At 45.4% G+C, this 15,984-nt stretch overlaps 1 protein-coding gene across 2 annotated transcripts in view; it reads right to left on the reverse strand.

The window, feature by feature from the left end:
* HDAC4 (histone deacetylase 4) overlaps window positions 1-15,697 on the reverse strand; it is a 262,455-nt gene extending 246,758 nt beyond the window's left edge. The window contains exon 1 of one of the 2 annotated variants that reach the window (XM_075094174.1): window positions 15,538-15,697. The gene's annotated coding sequence lies outside the window, so the exon portion shown is untranslated. Of the gene's footprint in view, window positions 1-14,861; window positions 14,990-15,537 lie in introns of those variants that run through there. The other variant, XM_075094175.1, reaches the window with a different exon arrangement.
* Between the last annotated feature and the right edge of the window lie 287 nt (window positions 15,698-15,984).

The following is a 15,984-nucleotide window of genomic DNA, read 5'->3' on the forward strand; positions in this document are numbered from 1 at the left end:
ACTCTAAAATAAATGAACAGGAAGGAATACAAGACACTTCCAAAATCTTTGGTTTTGTTGTTTTTAAATGTTAATCTGGATGCATCTTGTGTTACCATGAACATAATGGTTAATAAGTCATAGAATGCCAGAGGAAAAAGTGGCCTGATGGCCAATGTCAGCAACCACAGCCAGCTAACACTGCGGTCCCCTTCTGTAGGAAGTCAGTGAAAATGCAAAGCTAGCTACAGTGCACAACAGGAGACTACTCCTTTGGATTTTAGTCATCTCTGAAAATTTACATTTCAGCACCAGTTTTAAATTCAAGCAACCGTACACACTGAAAAGCAAACGTGACTCCCTGCTACCTGAAAACACTCCACATACAAAGCACGCTCCCAGGCTGGGGCGGGGGGGAAGGAGATTGTAAGAAATTTTTCCTGTAAATGGAATGGGGAGATAAGATCAAGTGAAAAGGAGCAGAGGCTGCTGACATATCCAGATGCACAGAAGACAGTAAATATGCAAATAGGCAGCCATTTCTACCAAGAGTACAAGAAGCCAGTAACGTTCAAAAACAACTCTAATTCTGCTAAAATATATTGCATTAAAGCAACAGAGACAAGTCCAGCACACACTATACAGAACAGCTCCTTTGACCAAGACAGCTCTACTTCTCATTCAAGGAAGCACTGAACAAAGGTTTCTATTCAAAAAAGGCCTCCACTTTGAATATCACAGTATTTATTAATCACTTTGGATATTTACCTTTTAGTCCTCCAATTTGGAATTACTACAAAAAAAAAAACAAGACCCTACATAAAGCTGTAAACCACCCTGACAAAGCTGCATCAATTACCGGTTCCAAACCCTTCCACAATCCAGGGAACAGCTTGTTGCCCCACAGCCACAAACAGCAAGTTTTACACAAGATTTCAGAGAGAGGAGGAAATAAAGGCTGTATTGACCGTGCATCCCTGAAGACAGATATCACAGAGCAAGAACTGAAGTTTACGTGACTTGATAGCAGATGATAAACTCAGGAGAGCTATTTCAAAAAGGCAGTACTTGGACATCCATCTGTTGTCCTTGAAGTTTTGAGAGAGACACCAAGCAGAGAGATATATATATATAGATAGATATATACACAAAAATATGAAGTATATAAATCATACATATGAAAACAACAGAGCCAAAAGAAAGCATTTCTTTTTATTTTTCACTTCATTTTATCTGCCTACTACCTCTGAATCAGAGAGACAAGCTCAAAGGTCACGTTTGGATACAACCCAAGACATCCACTTTGCACATTGATAAGCAAGAGCGATAGCAGCTCTTCCCTACTATGGAAGGGACTGAACTCAGCTTCAGTAACTTATTTCATTCAATGAGCCTGTTTCCTAAAAGACCAAAAAAAAAAAAAAACTACTCCAGCTAGGACACCGGCTTGACAGCCCTTGGCTTCTCTTCTGAGGTGAAATGAACGGGGAAGTCAGCTACCTAATAAGCATGGAGAACTCCAGCAACTGACGGTATCAAAAAATTAAAAAACAAACACGTACAAAAGCTAGGAAGATGCAGAAAATTAAAAAAAAAATCAGACCTTTCCAGGCTGAACAAGCTTCCCACATATGGCACAATACAACAGAAATAATTTACCAAGAAATGTAAGCCACTGAAGAGAGATTAAAGCAACCTACAAGTCTCCAAAAGCAGGACCCAAAGCCAGCAGTGAGGATTCAGGTTTTACCACTTGCAGGAAAACATCTCTAGATCTCTCCATACCTGTGGTAAATATAACAGATAGCAATTTGACAAGAGATAGCTCAGCAAAACTCACAGCATTGAAGCACCTGAAGAAAGGTTATGACAAAGCACAGTTGCTGACAGGGAGGCTAAACAGAGAAAGCATTCATGAAGGCCGGCTGTAGGACTGCAGAGCCACACGAAGAGAAGGGGAAGCGGCAACTGATCGCAAAATGCCAGACTGTGAAACACCTATGGTCAATACGTGCTCTTTCCATCTCAGCCACCCCAAGCACTGAACTGGGAGCTAAATCCCTACTGCCCAGAAAGCACCCAGTGACATGGCCTGCAGTCTCTCTCGTTTAGTAGCCTTCCTGCAGCTGCAGGAAATTATTTGTACCTTTTCCTATGTTTGCTTGAGTTTCATACCCACACTTGTTGGCTACAGCATATGCTCAGAATTCAGTTATCCATATTCAGAGGATGAGATAATTTAGATTTTCATTGCTAGTGTTAAGAACGAGCCTCAGAGCTATACACTGAGGCCCTGGAATTTAAATATACGATAACACTGTAAATAAAAGGAAACAAATTCCTTAAGGAAAACCTTTTTGCATGCCAGATCAGTTCCCAATAGTAACTGCTGTGCTTTGACAAGAGATAAATATTTACAGTCTAGAACAGAGAACACCTTGTGTTGCAATACTAGGAATGCAAGCCTCATCAGTCCCCAGCATACTTAAGAGGTTATTTTGATCTAAAAAATAAAAAAAAATTTAAAATTGAGTACTTAGAAGCACATTAGTCTGCTCATTTACACCACCAAAATGAAAAACTGAAGGTAGTCATACAGAGAAATTGTCAAACATACTGAATCCGGAACAGATTTTCACAAAAGGAGACCTCATCCCCCAGGGAATGTAGACAGTTTACAGCAAAAGTCTAAATTATTGCCAAGAACATGCTGCTTTTTTTTTTTTTTTTTAATTTAAATATAGCCTAACTTGCTCCTCTTAAAAGTTGCTCTAGTGAATGTAGACACTGAAGATTTTTCTTATTGGGGCAAAAAGGCAGCAAGGGGGATCAGATGTCCATATCAAACTCCTTGGATTTGGGGGGTACCACACTGGAAATACCCTTGGAAGAGGAAGCTCAGGGTCTAGTTCATTAAACTATCTCTCAGCTTCCAGTTGCCTCTCAACCTCCTGGCTTGAACAGCTCCTTCCAGCAAAGGAAAGAATGTGGGGAATGTCATTCATAATGGCACTTGGGAAGATCTAGGAATTGAAAGTATACTAGATATATACTAGATATCCTTCTCACAAGGAGGGGTGATAAGCTCCATGAAAAGATGATGCTCTCGTTTCTAGCATTAGGCGGCCACCCTCTCAAGTTGTTTGGGTTTTCTGCCACTTTAAATGAGGTAAGTACCTAATTCAACACGAATGCAATTCTTCTTTTAATAGTGTCTGTGCAGTCCTACCTCCAATTTCTAACAGGACCTGCACAAGGACAGCCTGGTTTAGCTGTTCATATCCAGAGTGTAATATTCCTCACCCAACTGCTATTTCGGCTTTTATGGCTCATACCCTTTGAAATGCAGCAGTCCAGCTACCAGTATGCTTACAGAAGAGCTCGATGTCTAAGAGTTTCAGTTTTCTTACTTCCTTCTCTTCTTACAACGGAGTTATTCCCTTGTGCAAAAACTTTCCTGCCCTGACCTCACTCACACCATGGGCAGCATTACTCTGTGATGCCATCTCAACAATCAGCCAAGCGCTCTGCCTTATGTTCTGCACACAAGCTCTTCATTTGCTCCCCTGCTTTCAGCATCCCTGTATGTCAGTTTATTTTTAGAGCAGCACTTTTATAGCAGAGACTATAGCAGCACACTTTCAGTGCCAAACTGAATTCAGCTGAGATTTCTAATAATGTCAATAATTGACATAAGGACACTTTATTCTGATGGTCATAGAAAACTGGTACTAGCTACATGTCTGCCATCCAGGACCACTGGCAACCCCTGGGCATTCACTGCAGCACTCTCCCAACTGCCCCACACCACTGCCCCCAGGTCACCAGCTGGTTCAGAAAGATCAGCCCGACTTTGCACAAAAGGGATTAACAGAATCACAAAATCACAGAATGGCAGGGGTTGGAAGGGACCTCTCGAGATCATCTTGCCCAACCCCCTGCTTGAGCAGGCACACCTAGAGCAGGGGGCACAGGACCACATCCAGGCAGGTTTTGAATGTCTCCAGAGAAGGAGACTCCACAACCTCCCTGGGCAGCCTGTGCCACTGCTCTGGCACCCTCACAGGAAAGAAGGTTTTTCTCATATTGAGGTGGAACTTCCTGTGTTCCAACCTGTGCCCATTGCCCCTTGTCCTGCCATTGAGCACTATTCAAAAGAGCCTAGTCCCATCATCCTGACACCCACCCTTTGGATATTTATAGGTATGTATGGAAACCCCCCCTCAGTCTTCTCCAGGCTAAACAAACCCAAGCGACTCAGCCTTTCCTCGTAAGGGAGATGCTCCAGTCCCCTGATCATCTTCATAGCTCTCCACTGGACTTGCTCAAGCAGTTCTGTGTCCTTCTTAAACTGGGGGGCCCAAAACTGGACACAGTACTCCAAATGTGGTCTCGCTATGGCAGAGTAGAGGGGGAGGATAACCTCTCTCGACCTGCTGGCCACACTCCTTTTAATGCAGCCCAGGATATTGTTGGCCTTCTTGGCCACAAGGGCACGTTGCTGGCTCAGGGTCTGCTTGTTGTCCACCAGCACTCCCAGGTCCTTCCCAACAGAGCTGCTTTCCAGTAGTTCAGCCCCCAGCCTGTACCGGTGCATGGGGTTGTTCCTCCCCAGGTGCAGGACCTTGCATTTGCTCTTGTTGAATTTCATGAGATTCCCCTCAGCCCAGCTCTCCAGCCTGTCCAGGTCTTGTTGGATGGCAGCACAGCCTTCTGGTGTATCAGCCACTCCTCCCAGCTTGGTGTCATCCGCAAACTTGCTGAGGTTACACTCTATCCCTTCATCCAGGTCACTGATGAATATGCTGAACAGGACTGGACCCAGCACAGACCCCTGGAGAGCAGTGCTAGTTACAGGCCTCCGTCTAGACTCTGCTCCATTGATCACGACCCTCCGAGTTCTGTTCAGCCAGTTCTCTGTGCACCTCACTGTCCACTTATCCAACCCACACTTCCTTTGTCTCCCATAGCCTCCTCATAGGCAAGCTGTGTCTCCACACCATTCACCTCTCCATCAGAAGAATGGGTTGTGCTTTGTTTTTTCATGTGTGTGCAAGCTTTCTGCACTTAGAAGGATTTGATCCCCCCCCAAACGGAACACCAGCTATCTTTACACTTGCAGTGCCACAGACCAGACACAGGATTCAGATTCATTAGTAGTACCACCACCTACATCTGTTTACAAAGAATAACCTAGTACAGGACATATCAGCAAGAGATACCCACATACAGCCAGAGGCAAGCAAGACCATGTAATCTGTGTAAATCCACCCCAAACCAGCACGGATTGCTCATAAAATTGCATAGTAAATGTCCTTTGCATTTTCAATGATTCACAGTATGTAAGTTGAAAGCTTCTTCATGAGCACAAGGTCCTCTTCTTCAAGGTATACTGCGGCCAATAACAGACCTACACTTGGCCCTAACATCACATCAATACATATATCAACATAAGCTTATCAAACATCAAAATAAGCCATTTGTCTACTGATGCAGAAGTATCTAGCTCTTCTGCATTATGCTAAGTTTGATAATTTATAGTGTAAAAACTCAGACTACTGTTCTCTGTCACAAGTGCATAGTTTTTGTGGAGCTTCGAGCAAGAAGGTCTTCTCCTAATGCTAAGATTTCATTCACAATTATGATTAAGCCCATCATCAAATGCTCTGTTCAAGGCACAGGGAACAGACAAGGCAGCTGCCTGACTTCAGTGCAGCGCATAGCCCTGACTGCTGTACAGGGTGAAGAAAAGCCCAACAGAAATATAGGTGAGTACAGCCCCAACGAAAGCATTCAACACCTACCACGTACATTCAGAATAAATACCCTGCTGTTCACTTCTAGCCCTCTCCCTCCTCCTTTGATCCCTCCTCCTTCCAGACTACAAATCCTGCGAGGAGAGGCAGCCTTCACTCAAATGTATTCTTCAGCCTCCACCAGGATCTGATGGCAGGTAAGAGTTGGGGGAAATAAATAAGTAAATAAAATTTTCTCCCAACCAAAGCATTGACATGAGATTCAAATAGAAAAATCAGTCTTGGGTAGGAGAAGTGCATAGCAGAAGCCATCGGGAAAATAATTTCTTTTAGGAGGCTCATTTACATCAAGTGACGAAAAATTGAAATGCAAATGCAACTCACGGTAGCCAATTTCTGTTCTAGTCCACTGGAAGGATCAGTTACTCAGCAGGATATCTAAGCCTAGATTCAAACATACCTGACTGCGTGTGCCCTCTTCATCTTGCTTTGCCTTTTTCTTCATCACAGAACAAGTGAAAAGACACAGAGTTTTGAGTATACTCACTACCAAACTCATCTGGGCCTTGCTTATCACACTGCTGCTGAGTAAGAGCAGCAGCAACAGAACTAAACTTGGAGAACTTCCCTTCATTTGCGACCATAATCGCCACCTCCAGCAGAGGTGAGGTTTACAGGAATCCAGGGGTTGGCTTGCTGACTAGAAAACAAGAGCAACAGACCAGGCTTTCTGCTTTGCACGTGGAGCAAGAAAGGAGTAACCCAACAAAGATCCTGCTAGCATCGTAGGGAGCCATTTCTTTCCCTGCCTGTGAAGAGGCTACAGCAGCACAAAACCACACTCAGAAACTGCACTGACTCCTTGGGAGGGCCGCACAAGGCAACATGAAACTACACCTTACTGCGTTCTTGTCCTCTCCAGTTTTATAAAAGGTGCTATCATTCATCTCCTCCAACAAGACCTCCACAAGAAACATAACCTGATATCTTCTGAGATAGTCCAGGAAGATGCCTGTACCCCCTTTATCCCCCCAAAACAGTCTAAAGAAACAAGCCAGGCTTCTCAGCAGGATGTACAACCTGCTGTGCCGCAAGAGTCCAACCTCTGTTTCAGTGTCCTGCTACCTTGTGCATGCCATGACTTGGAGAAAGTCCCCTCCAGACTCAGCCAAAGCACTAGGTACAGCAACTTATTTTTGTTTGGTGGGGGTTTGGGGTTTTCTGGTTTTTGTTTTGTTTTGTTCTTTTCTCTCTGAAGTCTATGCTGGTTGGAGAAGCTACTCTGTTTTCATTTGAAGAAATTAGTTCCACCTATGCAGTGCTCTAAAATATAACCCAGCCTACAAGAAAGGTCAGTTTTACCTAAAAATTCTCCTTCTAGAACCCCTCTTGCCTGACCGTCTGCTCCACAGGTCTTCTTGTTCCACTGGTCCTTAGGAGTTGGATACCTTTGCATTCTTACTTGTTTGCAATTTGAGCCACTGCATTCGAAGTCAAAACCAACGGCCCATCTTCGCCCCATCCCATTTTTCCAAATTAGCCGATATTCACAAATACCTGCCCCACTAGCATCACGGTTCCAGAGTGGCGACTTTCCCCTTCTCACAGCCACACTCGCACCCTTCCCTGAGCTACCAAGCTCTCAAGGTTAAAACTCACAGACTATTCCATTTTTCAGAATCCTCAGCATTTCAAAAGGGTTAATTATGCAATTTTTCTTCACTTGATTTAACACTTCACTTTTGTGCACATTATTTGAGCAGAACAGCAAATCTTACAGCTTTACATTTCATATGAACCCACAGCAAGGCAGCAGGTCAGTTTTTTGCTCTCCACAACAACTACCTGCACTCAGGATTTTAACAGAATCCAGACCACATACTAACAAAAAGTACAAAACTATAGTGTCCATGGGGAAAACGGTAACTTTCCTAATACTTTGACCAACGCTCCCTTTCCGAATACTTGTTGGGAACAGCATGCAACAGAATTAATGCATTGTTTCAGGCTTACATTTTGGATCCTTTTCTTGGAGCCATGCGCAAGACAAAACTTTGTCAACACAACACCAGAACTTGAACATTTTCCTACTGAGCAAACGCAACACAAGCTTTTCCTGTTAGTGTATTAAGAACATGCAACACAGTAACAGTATGTTAGCCACCTAGAAATAACTTTGTGAAAGCTACAGGTTTTTACTCAAGTAAAATGAAAACTCGAATGGGAAGACAACTTGGAAAACACTGGGGGAAAGGGGAACAGAATATGTGCTTGCCCACCTTTAATCCTGAAGAGCAAATCTGAATAACTGCTTATTGAACATTAAATGCTCAAAGACATTAGTGCAGACAGAGCTGCAATCTACACCTTCCTACCAGCGTCCTCACGTGCAATCACAGAGAGGACAGAACAGCACCAGTTCAGACAAGTACCACACGCTGCAAAACCTTGCACACCAGTACTAGCGGCAAACTGGTTATCAATACCTTCTATTTCTCAAATTTAAGTTAACGCAAATTATATCAGCAAACTAATGCTATTTTGTGCATTTGACAAATGAAATTTGATTTTACATAGAACAAGACACAGTATACTAATGTTCACAGAATTTAATAGTAATTAAGTCTTACTGACAGACACCTCATTAAAGCACCAGTTCTTCAGAAAAATTAAAGTGAATTATTTCCTATGTGTGAAATATCAAAATTCTTCACTACTGAAAAGGTAAATGGAGTCAAGTTCAATTGGGTGTCAGTGTTCACCAGAATGAAAGAATGACACGCTTAAAAAGATCATTTAAAACAACACATTGCTATGCTGCTAGTGCCCAGAGATGCTAATCTCCTGTACATTATTTTATCCTCTGCTTGCAAAAAACAAACCCCTTATAATTCTTAATCCAACATCTTACTGGCTTGTTATAAAATGTACAGATGCACACATCAAGGAAAGGTCTAGAGGAGATTAAACTTGAAAGAAAACAAGAAAGCAAACACAGCAAACCCACACAGATGTGACAGCCTCATCGTACCCAAGGCAGGGTCTTCAATTTGTCATTTCAGCAAGTCACATAAACTTGCCGAGCATTTTCCTAGACATTATCACCTTGTGGGCAACATGCTGCCACAGCGACACTTTGTCATATCCTACCAATTTGTCCAAATTACTGTAACTATGGCCCAAAGAAAGGAGCTCTTCCTTCCTTAGATGCTGGATAAGTCACATTAGCTGCACACATTGCCTTCTGCCTCCAGGTCCTCCCAGCACCTCTCTGGCTCCTCTCTGGTCTTCAACCAAACTAAATGGCTGTCTTGGAGGACTCTTAGGGTTAAAATAAATAAATAAATAAATATATTAACAAAACCTAGTCTTGACCAAATTAGAAGGAGGTTTCTTATTAGCCTAAGATCCAATTTTCAGATTGCAACTTCTCAGTTTTTAAATACTTATTGCATGAGGAACAAAGGTTCAGTCCTTTGATGAGGGCAGTTAGCTAAGTGTGCCCATGACCACAAGTCAACAGACATTCCTCTGCACTAGCAGATGGCAGTTTGAAGCATATCAAACATTTCTGAGGTAATATCCAATATGAAAACATGAAGGAAAAAAAGAAAGAAGTAGTTGATCAAGATGTGTCTGGTAATGAATGCCATGAAAAAAAAAGACTGAATTTTTATAAAGGAAGGCCAAGCTGTAATTCCTTGCAAAGGGAAAACCACAGAAGCTTTCCAAGAGATTTTACAGCCTTTTCCTAATCATTCCTCTTTTTCCCCCGCAACATCATTATGCAACCTCTGCGTGCTTTCCTGCTTCTCTACCCGCCTTATTTTACCCATTTCCCCTCCCTCCCCCCCAACTTCTTTTAAATTTTGTGAGGCAGCTCCTTTAACATAGCCAGAAATACAGTGTATATTTGTCTCTTTCCTCCTCTCATCTCAAACTGCCCAAGTCTTTCCGGTGAAGAAGCACTGCCCAAAATCTGCTTACTATTCAAGCAAGCCTGGCAATGACAAGTATCACTTCATGAATCATCTGTTATATATCGCCTTATCAACATGGTCCACTGCAGGATAAAGTAAACCTGGCCCACTTCAGTTTTGTGCATAACACAATCAAAATGCAAGTGGCATTTATTACTGGAACGGTCTGAGGAGTTCCCTCATCCAAGGACTCGAATATAGAGACAACGTGTGTACGAGAATCTAAATCAAATCAGAATGCTAAGATGCATTTCCTTCCCCACCACACACAGCTTTTACTTTAATTTTTTAGACTGCTTACGCCTTTTACTAGCACATTTCTAATTATTAAAGCAGATGGCCTTAGAATTTCTGCTGCTTCTCAGCTTAAAATATTTGAAGCAAAACCACATATTTTCATGGGTTTCCCCCCACCCCTGACCTCTGAGATCAGCAAGGAAGCTGAGGAGAACGAGGTTCCTTTCATTGCTTTGGGGCATTGCTATGCTTGGATCTGGGGAACCTGGAAGCAATGTGGAGAACAGAAGCTATCTGTTAGGGAAGTGGACTCAAAACTGAAAAGCAATTTTGAATTCAGCGACAAGACACATCCTGTCAGTTTCACGGTCCAGTAACACATACTTTTACAAAAGCACAAACTCAAAAGCATTCCAGCAGGAGTCTGATAAAATTTAAACCCAATGGCTGGCCTTGTAGACTAGGTAGCAGGATTGAAAGAGATCACAGAAAAGCAATGGTATAACTGGAAACAAGCTAAAGGTAAACTGGAAGAACAATGAAGTAGAAGATGACACCACCAAAGAAGCCAGCAAGAAGAGTTAAGAGTACTTGGCAAATATTTAACAAATGTCATTACCAGTGTTCAAACAACATGTTCAATTAATATTTCTTTGTGGTTTGTGACAAGCTTTGCCATTTGGAGGAGGCTAGCAACAGATACTGTTCAAGCAAGTAAATTGTTCTGGTAATATTACCGTGTGTACTCAACCACAGAGCAAGACAAGTAAAAATATGGTCCCATGGGTTTGGGACTTTGTATTATACATATATATAAAAAAATACACACACACACACACAATACCAAGGAGTATATTTTTCCCCCCACTAAATACAAATACACACAATGCCAAGGAGTGTAACACAATCACTTCTTTAACTAGAAGAGGACACCAAAGAAACGTTTTAACCCCAAATTAAGTTGGCACAGCTGGAGGATCAGCATTCAGGTTTTCAAACCCTGAAGCAAGCATCACATTAGCACATGCTTACACCAGTTAACCCAGACAGCCGCGTGCTGCCCTTGAGAAAACAGGACAACTAGTTACTGTGACCTTACAAAAGTACGGCATGGCATACGAGCATTATAGGAATGCTTCAAGCAATCAAAAGCACCAAAAATGAAGACAGTAACCTTTCAGTGGAGCATGCCCAATATTCAGCTGATTGAGAACATAAACACCCCACATTAAATTGTCAGTTTGCCCTCCTTAAGGTAAGGCCACGCAACCTTAAGAGACACTCACCACACCGACCCCTTTTAGCAAAAGTTATTTGATAAGTACGTTTGTGAGTAATCCATTGTAAAAGCTCCTGCCTACTCTCACCTCTGGAAGATGAAAGAAATTTGGCCTAGAATATTTGACCCTATCATCTACTATGTATTTAGTGACAAGTTTTTGTCTCAACGCTTTGTTTTAAATGCTTTTGGACATGTTCATGTATAGAAAGTCTGTAGCTTGCTCAGATTTGAAACCTACAAATGATCCTAGAGGGCAATTTTCAGGCATTGCACCAAGCTTCTGAATCTCAGATACACCTTAAAATGGCTTTAAAAACTGTATTCCCCAGAAAGCACAAAGCCATTTCAAAGAGAGATTAAGAGAGCAAACTAATCTAAAACCATGGACTCCTGCTCAATTTTAAACTTTATTTTTAACAAGTCCTACTCCTTGCCCTTCCAGTTGAACATGTGATTTAAGGTTGAAGACAGATCAACTCCACGTTTTCAGCAGTGTATAAACAGCCAGCTCCTGTGCTTCCGCCTCTGCCCATGGTAGAAGTCAGAGAAGAACAAGCACTCGCCACAGGAGCAGAAAGTGACACTTGCTCAAGCTGCTGCTTTTGAGGGATGTGCAAGCCCCACAGCAGGTAAGCTACCTGCTCAAAGGGAAAGCAGAAAGACTTGGCAGGTTGGACAGAGCTTCCTTCCAAAACCATCCATAATCTAACGCAGGTCCACAGGACCTGCAAACCTTTTCCAATCCAGATAATCCAAGGGTTCAGGAGGCAGCCTGAAGTTCAAGCCCTTGAAGATCTGGACAAAATGCATTTCTTCACGACAACCCATTGCAATCTGCACCCACCTAAATATCTCTAAATATCTCTTATCAGCTCCCATTACTAAGTAACTTCTTCAGAAGTTCATTGATCTGTAAGCACACCACCCCTAGTTAAAAAAAAAACAAAAAAACACCTCATTTTAAATGCATTGTTGTTCCTCCCTTTTCTGCATTAATGGGACCCTGCTGGCAAAAAAGGAGCACAGCAAAGCAGAAAGTTACTTCTAGACCAACACAAAGTTTAACATATGCAAGAAACTACTTTTTCTGTTTTATTCTTTTTGCTAGAAAGTTACCATCAAAAGGAAAATTAACTTCCACTAAGGAGTTTGCCTGCATCAGGACCTTGGCATCCTGAACCTGCTACCTCCTAACCCAGGGCTGATACAGACAGTCCCTGGACTTCAAGAACTTCTTCATCCCTTTCTCTTGATGCTGACCACAAGTTCAGTAGCTCACACCTGCCAGTTTTCTTTTGCTTTAGGATAGTCTGTTGGAGATCACACTGCAAAACACAGACAGCTCAACAATCGTTTCCTCCCAAAGCAATAAAAGCTTTCACGCCATACGTATGCTTTTCTTTCATGCCTCCATCCCATTAAGTAAATGACAAATTCCTCTAGTATTCTGAGGTAATTTTCAAAATGCATTTCATGCATTTTCTAATCTATCCATTTTCTAAGGCCAAGTCTCAAACTAACCCAAAGAAATTAGAGGATGGCAAAGCTGAACTTTAAAGATTGAAAGATTTTTGGATTCCCCCCCCCCCCCCAGGTTCAGACAACCAAGGGCACACCTTAATATCAGCAATGGAAATCTGTCAGATGCGCATGCTAAAACACGCTATCCAAACACAAAGAAAAGTACATAATATCCTGGAAAGCAGTCTTACACATTTCGTTTTATACAGAAAATCTGCAGTTGCTAAAACTTACTCTTTCTAACTGGGTGGCATTTTACATTTCCAAATGTAATTGAGTGAACATGTTGCCATGGTTACAGTAGGATTCTGCAATAACTTTGTTGCCTTGTAATTGCTGTATATTTGTATACAAGCAGCTGAGCTTTCTTAATTCAATGCCCTCTTAACTCTTTCGGAGAGGCTGCAGAGCAACAACGGCAGCTTTTAGGTTTAAAACTCCATACGGCGGTGGCAGAAACATCAGAAACAATTAAAACTCAGTGCCGTGACAGACCGCATTATGAAAAAAAATAAATAAAGAAACCTTGCCAAGAACCAGATTATTATATAAACTTCAGAGCTCCTTAGCTTTTAAAAACGTTGACATTTTAAAAAGTCCAATTCAGATAATGAACTCCAGGTAGCTTTTGGCAACAACAAAAAGCACTTTGACGGCAGCAAATACAGCACAAGTCCCATTTATTGACAGTACATAACACCACTAAATCAAAATGCATTGGCAAGGAGATTATTCACTCGATGGTGAAATTCACTGTAGCGTGGAGGGCCAAAATAATACTTGCTCCATCTCAAATTAGCATTATGAAGGCAAAGGACACAGCTGCTGGAAACAAGCACGAAATAAAGCTGCCCTGTTCAGAAGAAATGAAGATCACCAAGAGCACCTCTACCCTGCTCCTCCACCCTGAGCTGCATGCCCCATCCCAGATTTACAAGCGATCTTCACATCTCAAATCCACCCACACCTTCCCAACACAGATCCCACTTCTTAGTAACATTTTTAGACCTGTAATCCAGTCTGGAATATCAAGCAAGCCTGTAACATGAAATCCGCTCTTATGGCCAGAAAACAGAGCGTCTGCAGTGACAAGCCTAATTTATGCAAATCTCCCGAAGCAGGCTATTCACAAGCAAACAACAACCACAAAGAAAAAAAAACCCTTCCACTATCACAAAATGTGAGCACAAAACAATTACGCAAGTGTTTTGAATAAAGGGCAGGTTTACTTCCCTTTAAATGGTACGCGACACCCGAGCTATAATGTCAAATAATTGTTATGTAAATACATTTGCTTGCTTAAGATGTCACGCCGCATCCGCCACGCCACAAACACTCGAAAGATAACATTTAAGGAGCCGAGGGATGGCACAGCATCTTTCCTGATAAATTCCTGCAGCAAAACCCACACACAACTGCTCAGCAACACCTCCCTTCGCGCTCCTCCGAACGCCTTGGGGTTTTTTTGTTTGTTTGTTTATTTGTTTTTATCTTGTTCATTTATCGCTGCACAAACTGACACTTCACATTTCGGACTGGCGCACGCACTTTATTCACCACCAGCTTCCCAAAATCCCGTGTTTTGGGGGCGAAGGCGCAGCCGGCGACCGGGGAGGGAGCCCTACCTCGGCTCGGACCTGTCATTTCCCCCTTGCAGCCCAACATTACCTCAGGACTTCCAAAAGCACAGTGATGCCGAGGAGAATACCCCTTGTTTTCTCCTCCTAGTTACAAAAAAAATGCTATTTTTAGTGATTCTCTGGTGGGGGCTGGTGCGCTGGGGGCACCTCCCGGCCCAGCCCGGAGCCCAGCCGGCAGCCCCGGCCGGCCTGAGGCGCGTCCCGGCGGGGCCGCGGGCGGAGCCGGCCCCGACACAAACTTTCCACAAGTCCCGCGTTATCCCCGGGGCGGGAAGCGGGGCGGGGAGGGGGGAAGACGACCAGACGCCGGGGGCCGCGGCCCGCTCGGCGCCGCAGGGCCCCGCTGCGGGCGTCGCCCCCCGCCGCAGGGCCGCCACCGCCCGCACCGCCGCGCCGCACCGCGCCGGGCGGCACCCCCGCTCCCGCCGCCGCTCCCGGGCCGACTTCCCGGGCCCGCCGCACTCACCGCTTCCCGCATCGCTCCCCGCCGAGCCCCGCGCAGCACCGAGGCGGCGGCGGCGCTGCTCGCCGGGGGGGGGGGGGAGGCGGGGGAGCGGGGTGGGGGGAGAGGAGGAGCTGCCGCGACCGCCCGGGAGGGGAGGGGCGGAACCAAGGGAGGGGGCGGGGCTTGAGGCAGCGCCGGCCCCACCCGCCTCATTCACAAAAACGCGAGCGGCGGGGTGGCCCGGCGCGCTGAATGGGCGGGAGCGCTGCCCGTCACGCCCCCCCCACCCCGCGCCCAGCCCGCCCACCGTCCCATATGGAGCCACGGCTCGGAGGCCCCGCCCCGCCACCCCCGCCGCCCAATCAACGCGCGGCAGGAGCCGCCGAGTGGATCAAATCCACCCGCCACTACTGCACGGGCGAATGCGATTGGCGCCGGGAGCTGCCCATCTATTTCCACCAACACCCCCCGCCCCCCCCCGCCCCGGAACCCTCCACGCTCCACGGTCGGTGCACAGCGCAAAGCAGCCGCGCGCCGCCCATCCCTTTAAGAACCCGGCGGCTGGGAGCGGCTCCAACACGATTAAAAGCCGGAGGGCAGAAAAGTAACGCGGCCTTAAAGGGGCAACGCCGCCGCCCGCCAGGCGTAGCGGCGGCAGGCGGGGGGTCCCGGCGGGGAGATGACACCGCATACTGACCTGTGTTGCGGCGGGCGAGGCGGGGGTAACGGATACGGCGATAGCCCCCGGCGCGGGACACCGGCGGCGCGCGCGCCACCAGCAGACTCAGCCCGTGACGGGATCCGCCATCTTGGAATTTTTAGATGGAGAGTCACGTGGTGCGACCATTTTTCCCCCCGGCCAATCAGGAAGCGAGGTTTATTTATAGCCTCAGCTCCTTCTTCCCCCCCCGTCCCCATCCATGCGGGGGGAAGGGAACCAATCAGGCCACGCCCTGGCCCCTTTGCCCCGCCCAGTGGCGCGCGGCCCGTCGCCTAGGCGACCGCGGGGGGCCGGGAGGGTGTCCGCCATGTCGCGGTGGCCCCACAGTCCCGCCGGGAGCCAGCCCCGCTGCAGGGTGTGGGGCTCCGAGCCCGGCTGTCCCCCCAGAGACGCAGGACCCCTCAGCCTCGGAGGCCCAGGCGG

This window comes from Phalacrocorax aristotelis, chromosome 5 (genome assembly GCF_949628215.1).
Source record: "Phalacrocorax aristotelis chromosome 5, bGulAri2.1, whole genome shotgun sequence".
NCBI classification, from domain to species: domain Eukaryota; kingdom Metazoa; phylum Chordata; class Aves; order Suliformes; family Phalacrocoracidae; genus Phalacrocorax; species Phalacrocorax aristotelis.